The 10,135-nt window shown below is 39.3% G+C and overlaps 1 pseudogene; it reads left to right on the top strand.

Annotated features, from left to right (window-relative positions):
• The first annotated feature begins 1,373 nt into the window (after positions 1-1,373).
• On the top strand, positions 1,374-7,350 carry LOC148040308 (putative LRR receptor-like serine/threonine-protein kinase At1g06840; annotated as a pseudogene).
• The last annotated feature ends 2,785 nt before the right edge of the window (positions 7,351-10,135 follow it).

The raw sequence follows: 10,135 nt of genomic DNA, 5'->3' as shown, positions 1-10,135 counted from the left end.
CAAATGATTTCGTATGTCTAATTTTTATACTTGTTAATTTCTAACTTTTAACTTCCGTTTTCTTTAAGATAAACTCATGCCAATTAACAACAGCTGCCTTGCAACTAGCAAAGATAACTCTCTAATAATTTGAGCATTGAAGGAAACCTTTCATGAATTTAGCCATTTTGCCATGATCCGTTACGAAAAGAATAAGACTAATGGAGCAAGATATAATTTCTTCATTTTAGGACTATAATACTATAGTAAATGGATAGTATTGCCTATTATTTTATAATGCTTGATGCAATTTGATGGAAGCTAATTTGAATACATTGTCATTCATAAGCTAACTCCTTCGTTAGAATTGATTCGAACAAATATATATATTTCCTTAATAATTTTTCTTTGCATGATTGACTAAAACCCAAATTAACATCAAGAAGAAAACCTGGCTTTGAGGTGAGATATCCACATGGATACCGGGAGATGTCCCTCCCGCGGCTACGCCTTAGACTTTCTTAGGAGGCATTGCAAGTGTGGTCCGTCGTACGTGGAAGCAGCTTTACAACTTCTCCTTAGAACTCCACCGTCGCTCCTTGCACCGTTCGTCAAAGTAGTTTTTGGAATGTTTCCCTCCTTGAATTCGGGAATTTAAAAGGGTATTTTTAGAAACTTTTACAACTAAGACCCATTGAAGCCATGGGGAAGGCTTAATGGTCTTTGTAAGCTCGCACGAACGAAAATAACAAGGTGTGGATAAGACACAAGGTGTAGGAGAGCTTTAAAGAAAAATAATAGCCGTAAAGATTATAAGTAAGGGTCTAAGGGCCTTTAGGCAATTTAGGCTCATGAGGGTTTACACACGTAAAGGGGGAATGATTCCGAACCCAATGGGGAAGAGTATATAATGCTTTAAATCACGGGGTTTTGGTTCCACTAGGGAAAGGGGTCTTAATGGGGAAAGGCCTTAAATTGTGACGGAAAAAGGGTGTAGGACAAGTTTGGGAAAGGCCTAAACTCGGGGAAAGGGAATTTAAAACCATAGAAAGGGCTAAGAGGGTTTTTTTTAAAAAAACCGGGGTTAAGAATCCCTTTGTTAAGATCGCAAGGGGGGAAAAGGCTTTATAAAGTCCTAAGGGGAAAACTCTAGGGGGGAAAAAAGACCCTAAGGGAGCCCTTAGGGAGGAATTTAAAAGGGGAAATAAGGTAGCCTTAAAGGCTATTAGTAAGAGGCCTAAGGGCCTTTAGGGGAAAAATTGGAGAGAAAAGGGTAGTTCCAAAGACCACACGAAGGGGGGCTTAGGAAACCACCCTTGGAAGTTTCCAAGGCTTCCTAGAAGGCACGTGGGAAGAAAAAAAAAACCAAGGGATACGTGGCAAGCTGGCGTCCGATGGTGGCTGAACGGCGAGGATGGCGGCTGAATATCGACTGCTGGCTGGCGGCGTTTGCTCCACGGCAGCCCCCCCCTTCCCCACCTCACTCAAGACACACTCGCCTCTCCCTCGCTGCTGAGTCCTTCAACTATAATGGCCTTCCCCCTTCACGACTACCACACGGCCCTCCGTCAGCTACGAGTGGTGCAACACATCAATGCTTCAGCTCCTCCTTCCTCACGATTGTGGCAACCGTAGCTTCCTTCTTAATTTCGCAGCATCATCCCTTTTCACACAGCTCCTGGCTTCGACAGGGTGAAGGGCGTCGTCTCTCTCTCTTCCCTCCCTAATCCTTCCCTTCCTCCCACAGGGTTTATATGGGAGGGGGGAAGAGGTACCTTCCCTCCCCACGTGGCTCGTGCATGGGTTTATCCCGCCCTACGATCCCCAGCAAGGATGCTTAGTCATCCTTGCTATTCCCCTCCCTTCCAGCATGACAGCCGCTGGGGAAAAAAGGGGAATTTAAAAAAAAAATTCCTTTAATCCAAAGGTTTATCCTTTTGGCTTTCTAGGAGGAGGTTCCCATGTAAATTCGATTAACTCGTTTATGCAAGCAGAGATTAAGATACGTAGTGTGAAATTCGAAAATCACATCATTGGCGTAATTTTTGGATGATGGAATTCCTTGCATGACTATCACGTGGGTTTATAAATATTCTCATGATGGAAATATTACATTCTTTGACTAGTTTTGTAGAAATAAACTCATGTGTGCTCCCATCATCATGTAAAATAGTCTTTTCTTTACCATGCACAAAACATTTCATTGTTAATAAGGAATAGGGAGTTGGCATACCTGGCAAAGTGTCAGAAGTAGTACCAATGTTGTCATCGTCTTCCGTAAAGTTCGGCATTTCCTCACGTTTTTCATCTTCTATTGCTCCTAGATAATTGATATGGACGGATGGCTTTTTAGATTGACAATTGGTTGCTAGATGTCTAGGTTGATGACATTTATAACAAACTATAGGTTTTACTTTGGATACATTATTGGTAATGGTAGGAAGTTTAGGAATGTTGGGATTTGATGGAAGAGATGGCTTAGGGTTTGGATTTGTGTTTGATGGCAAGGCAATTGGTTGTGTCCAAGATTTACAGAATGAAGATGGAAGAAAACGACTTTGATTAAGTCTTCGAAAATTTGAATTGAATTGTTTGGAACCAAAGTTACCATTAGATGGGAATTGTTGTGGTCGCTTGTCTCATCCACGAATTTTGTCTTCAGTGTCATGGGCCAAGGAAATTGCACCTTCAAGGGTTGTTGGCTTGAACATATCGACTTCTGCATAAGAATGTCCAAGTAGGCCAGACATAAACTTGTGTTTATGAGTTGCTTCAGGTACATCTTCGAGCATTCGTAGTTGCAATAGAGCATTCCAGAAACGTTCAGTATATTGTAAAATAGGTTCGCGATCCCTTTGTTGTAGAAGATCCGATTGCTTGATTGCTTTTTCGTGGAATTGGGGAGGAAGTAAATTCTGCAAAATTTTCTTTTGGAAAGTATCCCAAGTAGTGGGACAATCAACGCTTTTTCGGACCACAGTCCACCATAAGGATGCTCCGTCAACTAAATGGTTAGTGACACATTCAATTTTGTCTTTCTCAGCATATGTTTCTTCATGGAAATAATCATCAAATTGACTGATAAAAGCAAGGACAATCTTTCCATCGCGTGATCCATTGAAAGTACGAAATTTGAAGTTTCTTTACTTATCTTTGTTTCTTTTCGAATAGATTGGGCTTCAAGTGTTGCATCGATGGTATATCGTATAAGATCTTTAGGTTGCGATCCATCTTGGTCAGTGGTAGGTCGTTGCAAATTGGCCAATTGAGCTTGCAAAGCTTGTCGTGCTCTTCATTCCTCTTGTAACTGCATCATAATCAAATCCAGCTTTTGCTCCATTGTTGGTTCGGATAGATCACCTTCAGCCATAAAATCATCCATGTTTTGATCAGTCATCCTGCAAAATTCCAAAAGACCTCACACACTTGAAACCTTGTTAGCAGGAGGAGCGTAGCTCAAAGGCGGGTCTACAAGGCTTGTATTTTTTTTAGTTTGGCTTTTGTAGTATTTCTCCTTTACAATTGCGAAATTTGTTGTCACAACCATCTTCCAAGAAAATAATTGTGCATATAGACTGCGTTTAGCCAGTGTATTGATGATTGATTGCTGCAATCTGCTTCTGTCAGTTCACAAGTGTGAACATGGGCTTCCAAAGAGTAGTAAACTGAGTCGTGTGCTGCTGAGTATGAATTGCCTTTATGATAGTTATTGAAGATGACTTTTATGACTTTAGTGACTTGAGAAACTTGGAGGACTTGAAGCTTTAGTCTAAAAGACTAATCATTGATTTCTAGGACCTTAATATCTTCTCGCCCGATTCGGCATTGACCAGTTCGTGCTGCCACCGCCGTTTGATAAATTCGATTAGGGAAGCTTTTAGTTAAGCTTCTTTTGAAGCTTTATTGCTTATCCTTTAAGCTTGAAAAGCTATGGTAAAAATTTTCTTATCTGAGAAGAGAAAACCAACGACTTCTTCAAGGATCTTCCCGCATGGTCCTCTGCCTGCAGAGGCTAGTCCCTAGCGATCTAAGTATACAGCAGGGGGTTCTTGACTACCAGGAACACATTGGTATCGACCGTTTTCCATGAGACTGACTGTAGAGCTCGATCGTTCCAGGAGCTCCGCCTTCGCGCGAGATGGTAAGCGATTGGAAGCTCTCGATCTCAGCTTTGCTCTGATATCACTGGTGCATAGATCGGATGCCATTTGCGTGTGTACTGAGCGTCAGAAGGTCCCCAAGAACAAAAGAACTCTACTTTTTGCACAAAAAACAATGAAGAAAGCTTACACGACATGAACAAGAGACCAATTGGGTGCAATCTCCCCCCATGCCTTGTGTGAGCGCTCCATAAAGCATGTATTTTATATATTATTCATCTTCAAGCTCAAAAAATAGCCCAATTTTCAATTAGCACGCTTTAGCTTTTGTGTTTGCTTTTGTGCCACTAAAGAATTAAAGCTATTGGGCGCCCAAGAAGTCAGGTACCCAAATACAATGTCTGATACAAATATTTAAATCGTGCGTCCATGTGCATACAAAATAATAAATAAATATCAAGCGCTTTAATAAATAAGTGCATCAAAATATAGGCTCCATGCCTAAGATACACGCCCATCAAAAATTGATGATAATTTGAATACACGCTATCCTCCAATGCTTCCCAGTGCCACCCCTGCTTGCTCTACACATCAACTGAAGCATTCACAATTGTTAGAAAAAAGAATACAATTAAACCGGCAAAAGTGAATACCTAGCAGTCTTCAGCTATAAAAATAAATTGGTTAGAAATCAATCCTAACCTTAATTTATTACGAGTGCGCACTCTAAACTCATAAACGTTTATTAATTTAAATATGTATTTTGCGGAATCACCCGCTATGGAATCACCCACTTACACATTAAATTAACAAAACGCCCGAAAAGGATAGGCGTCCCCATCGACTTTTCGCACAAAGAATCCACTTTGTGTATGAGCCCCGATAATGAAATTTTATGGAATCCACCGCAAAACCTCATGGAATCCATCGTGGAATATGCCTCCTGGCATCAATGCATGCAAGGGTTTAGGTGTATATGCAAGTACTTGTGTGTGGGCATGTGCAATTGTAGGGGCCTATGTGCAAGGACTAAAGTACAAGTGCCTATATGTAGCTATTTACATGCATGTGCGAGTGGGTATATGTAAGTATTTATGTGTGAATGCAAGTGTTTGTGCCTACATATGCATGTGCATCCATCTACCTGCAAGGGTGTTGTGTGCAAGTGCCTATGTGTAGGGATGTTTTGTGCATATGTGAAGATCTATGTGTACAAGGGTGTTGCAAGGGTACTAGTGCACATGTAGGAATCTTGTGTGTGTGCACAAGGGTTCATGTGTATGTGCAAGAATCTATGTGTATGTGTCCATATACAAGCATAGAGACATGTGTGCACATGCCTAACTATGCTCTTTGTTTTCTCATTTGGGCTCACAAGCTTGTTGACTGTGTAGAATTGTCTCCTCCATCTAGAAAGAGCTTGAGTGGAGGTGCTATTGCAAGTATTGTGATTGCTGTAGCTATGTTTACAGCCACAATGGTCGGTGTTGCGATGTTCTTTGTTATTAGGCATCGCAGTCCCTCCAAAGAAAGTATGATCCCACCCCCCCTTCTATTGATGCATGGACCCTCATATTATGAAACATTGGAATACTGAATATGTTTTCTTTTGATTGCAACACACTAAAAATGGATCATATTTGCTGATTGGGTTTTTAGATTACTTGTCCAATAATATGGAAATCAAATGTTCTATTGTGAGAATTGTTATCAAGGCTATGGTTAACATCCTTAATTTGGTTGATTTTTAAGTTCTAAGATATTTGGTGCTTTCAAGGATTCCATAATAAAAGACCATGTACTAACAGAGCATTTTGTGGTTCTTTGCAGAGAAACACTATCGACGGATTAAAGTCACCGGTGTGAAAGATTTTACATATGAAGAAATGTCAAAGGCCACCAACAATTTTGATGATTCCATGCAGATTGGGAAAGTTGGATATGGGAAAGTCTACAAGGCTATTTTGGCTGATGGGGTAGTAGCTGCAATAAAGCGTGCACAAGAGGGATCATTATAGGGTGCAAAAGAATTCTATATAGAGCTAGAGTTGCTTTCATGTGTTCATCATTGCAACCTTGTCTCCTTGTTAGGATTTTGTGATGATCAAGGTGAATAGGTATGTATTACAAGGTTTTTACTCTCTCATTGTTCAAGAAGTGACTGCTTTTCTAAACTAGTAAGAAGAACTTATCTTGGGCTTTGTTGCAGATGCTGGTGTATGAGTTCATGGAAAATGGTACCTTACGAGAGCATCTTAATTGTGAGTAAAAACTTTCATGATGATCTTCTTCAAAACCAGTACATGAATCTAGTTGTATTGATATCTATATATCAATTCTAAAGTAGTTGAGAAGCTTCTCCTTCATTGATATCTAAGGGGCTGTAATGTTTCAGCAAAATCGAAGGTGGCCCTAGATTTTCCAACATGTATCCAAATAGCCTTGGGGTCAGCTAGAGGCATATTATATCTTCACACAAAAGCAAGTCCACCCATATATCATTATGACATTAAAGCTAGTAACATTTTGCTTGATATGAAGAGGAGAGCTAAGGTCGCTGACTTTGGGATTTCAACACTTGCCCATATTCTTGAGCTAGAAGGTGCAGCAGGTGGCCCAATTTCAATTATAGTTAAAGGCACTCCTATGAGTGGAAGCTTCATACAGTTGATCATATCCAGTTCTCGATGCTATGGTTCTACCAGAGAATAGATGTAGGGACTAACTTCACATCAAGGATGCATGCATTCTAAAGACTTGATCATAGTTATCTTTGGAGTGTGAATCACGCTATTGCTTGCTGAATAAGTGTTGGAATTTCTTGTAGGGTTACTTGGATCCAGAGTTCTTCTTGACCCACAAACTCAATGATAAAAGTGATATTTATAGTTTTGGAGTTGTCTTGCTAGAGCTTGTAATAGGCATGGAGCCCATTTCACATGGGAAAACTCTTGTGAGGGAGGTAAGGATTTAACAGTCTCTAGCAGTTTTCTATCTCACAAATAAACTATTCTTTTTAGAAGGGTTTTCAAGTTAGGAAAACTCTAATGGATGTGGAGTGATGCAGGTCAACCTTGCATATGAGGCTAGCATGATGTTGTCTATTGTAGACGCTTAGATGGGCCCATATCCATTCGAATGTTTAGAGCCTTTGGTGAGACTAGAAATTTCTTGTTGCAAGGATGATATATACTCTCGTCCGTCCATGGCTAAAGTAGTGAGGCAGTTGGTGTCAAGATTGTGGGAGAGAAGGAAGGAGTCTCACTTGTAGCTTTCTTGCTTGCACAATGGGGGAATACACACAAAGGTGGAGGCTGAAAACAGTTTTCCTCTTCTTAGTTGTGTAAGCCAAAAGAACTCTAGTACATAGAAATAGTAGAACCCTATATATGGGTCTCAAACCAAACTCAACTAACTAAGGTGGCATACTAACTGAGCCACGAACTAGAGTAGATAAGGATAGCTGTCATGTAGCTATTATTCATAGGCGGTGTACCAACCGCATCTACAACTGACAAGTCGGTGACATAAATGCACAACGGTCACCCTGGCATATCATGAGTGGAGCTCGATATCTCAACAGTTGGAAGCCATATGGCGTCAAACACCGATACCAGAGTCCATGACCAAATTTGAGATATATTCAAGGGACACTGAAAATATTCCCCCCAAGGCGAATGCATCAGGTTCTAACAATCCTTACATATCATCAGACATAGATGGAAGTGTGTTGATGAGTGGCACTATCCCAAACCTTTCTCCAAGGTATCTATTTGTAGGACATCGGTATACGATTCCATGGTTGAAATACACCAAATACCAGTCTTGTGAAGCTTCTTAGCCTCAGGTCTATAGACATTGCATGCAAATCCTTTTCACACAAATTATCAGTGCCATGATAGCTGTAAATGCATTTAACTATGGTAGTAGTCTTTTCCTAGCTTCCTAGCCTTAGTGGGAATGCATGCACGTCCATATCTTTTCCATATAGATTCTCAATGCATGATGTTTCAATATAGGAAAAGGTTGTTTGTACATGCATGTACACATGATAAAGTGCTAAGCATGCTTCGTGTGGTTGACATCATTATAAAGCTTGTGAGGCTACACCTTACCTAGCTAAGTTGGTTTAGCTAAGCTTGTGACCAATTATTTTCCACTTGGCAAACCACCATAATATCATAATTTCTTCAAGAGGTTTAGCTAAGTTGGCATGTCTCATTGTTTCAAAGAGTGAAGGTTATCACTTGTTGCCTTTTACTTTGGATAATTTCTCTAGATGTTTATATTTGAGACTACTCATATTGAGAAATTAAAAAAAACCCCAAATGCATCAAATGATGTGAGGTAAGAAGACTACAAAAAAACATCAACAAGGTGGGAGCAATTTTTAAAAGGGGATATCACAAAAATCAATGGATAAAGATGTTTGTAAGAGGGGATATCACAAAACTCAATGGATAAGGATGTTTGTAAGAGAGGATATCAAAGAAGTTCATGCTCCAAAATCCATTCATAGATATAAATTATAAAATCATTTTACTACCTTTTGCTAACATGGATGCACTCAAATATAGATTTACCATAGTTATTTCTTAATTATGATATTGGTCTTCTTTTCAACATTCCAAGCCCCCATTCTCTATTTAAATTTTTTGCATTTCAGGGACCTTATGTTCTAATTTTACAACAATCTCCCTCCCTCTCTCCCTCCCTCCCCCCCCCTTCATTTTACAACAATCTCTAGCCATGGCAAGAGTGCATGTACTTAACCAAAGATCATGTTGGTCCTTATATCTAGCTAATACTTGACATCACCACCACCTTCTTCTAAGTGTTATAAGCCTATAAGCCTAATTTTTCCACTTAATTTGCTTCACATGCACATGCAACATTCTTTGCAATTGTATGACACCATCATTACTCTTCTCTTATACCCTCCTATTGAGACTTTTTATGTATCTCCACCTCTACTACTACTACTTTTTGTAACAGCTGATCATTGAATGACCTAGTTTTTCACACACAATTAGTCTAAAAGACAAGTATAAGACTAATATATGGTTCTCTTTCTCATTGGCACAAACATGCATATATGCATCCATTCATGAAACAATTCAAGTGTTTTGTACTCATGCCACATGAGACTAAATAGGGTCATATGGGCGCATATATATTTGTGAGCCTCTAATGATAGGGGTTGTTGGTTCAACCGGTTGCTAATTCCAAGCCACATGTAGGCACTTGTAAATGTGTCAATCCAAAGATGTGTGTAGGTGATGATGTATCAATATTATTTGAAAGAATGTAGTATTTCAAGAGGGCATGCATGCATGAATACATGTGGTATTCATTCTATAGTTTTTGTGTGATTTATGGTGGATAAAGGGCTACATGTAGGTATGACACATGATAACTGTATCCTTAGACTCCATTATACATGTAGGTATATAGATAATAATGGCATGTTTCGTTTCAATTTAGATTTGTTAATTGGTGTGTATAATGGAGTCACAAATGTATCCTTAAACTCAAATATACATGTAGGTATGTAAATAATAATTGCACGTTCCATTTCAATTTAGATTTGTTACTACTGTGTATAGTTGAGAGATCCTAATTGCATTGGCTTCTTGCTTATTACCTTTTGTCAATAATTCCATGAAATTACATTTTTCTTCATTGCACATGTTGTGCAAAACAAATCTCTACAAGGAATTGCCATGTGTAATGATATTGCTTTTTGCCTTTCAAATTTTCAAAGAAAGAGCCTTGCAAAATTTCACCATTAAAAAATCACAACTGCAGGAGAAATTTACATTGAGCATGAATGTCATATTCTTTGTGGAACATTTAATCCTCTTAAGCCCCAACGAGTTATAATTAAAATGGCATAATTAAGGTTGCTAGGAAATTGGCACCCATGCTACCGATGAGTTATAATAAAAATGGCACAATTAGGGTTGCTAGGCAATTGGCATCCATGCTATGTGACCAATGAATTATAATAAAAATGGTATAAGTAAGGTTGCTAGGTAATTGGCACCCATGCTATG

This window comes from Lygodium microphyllum, chromosome 2 (assembly GCF_053477565.2).
Source record: "Lygodium microphyllum isolate KBCC chromosome 2, Lygodium_microphyllum_v1.1.10, whole genome shotgun sequence".
Taxonomy (NCBI): Eukaryota; Viridiplantae; Streptophyta; class Polypodiopsida; order Schizaeales; family Lygodiaceae; genus Lygodium; species Lygodium microphyllum.
The sequence above is the reverse complement of the archived record's forward strand: the minus strand, read 5'-3'. Positions and strand labels throughout refer to the sequence as shown.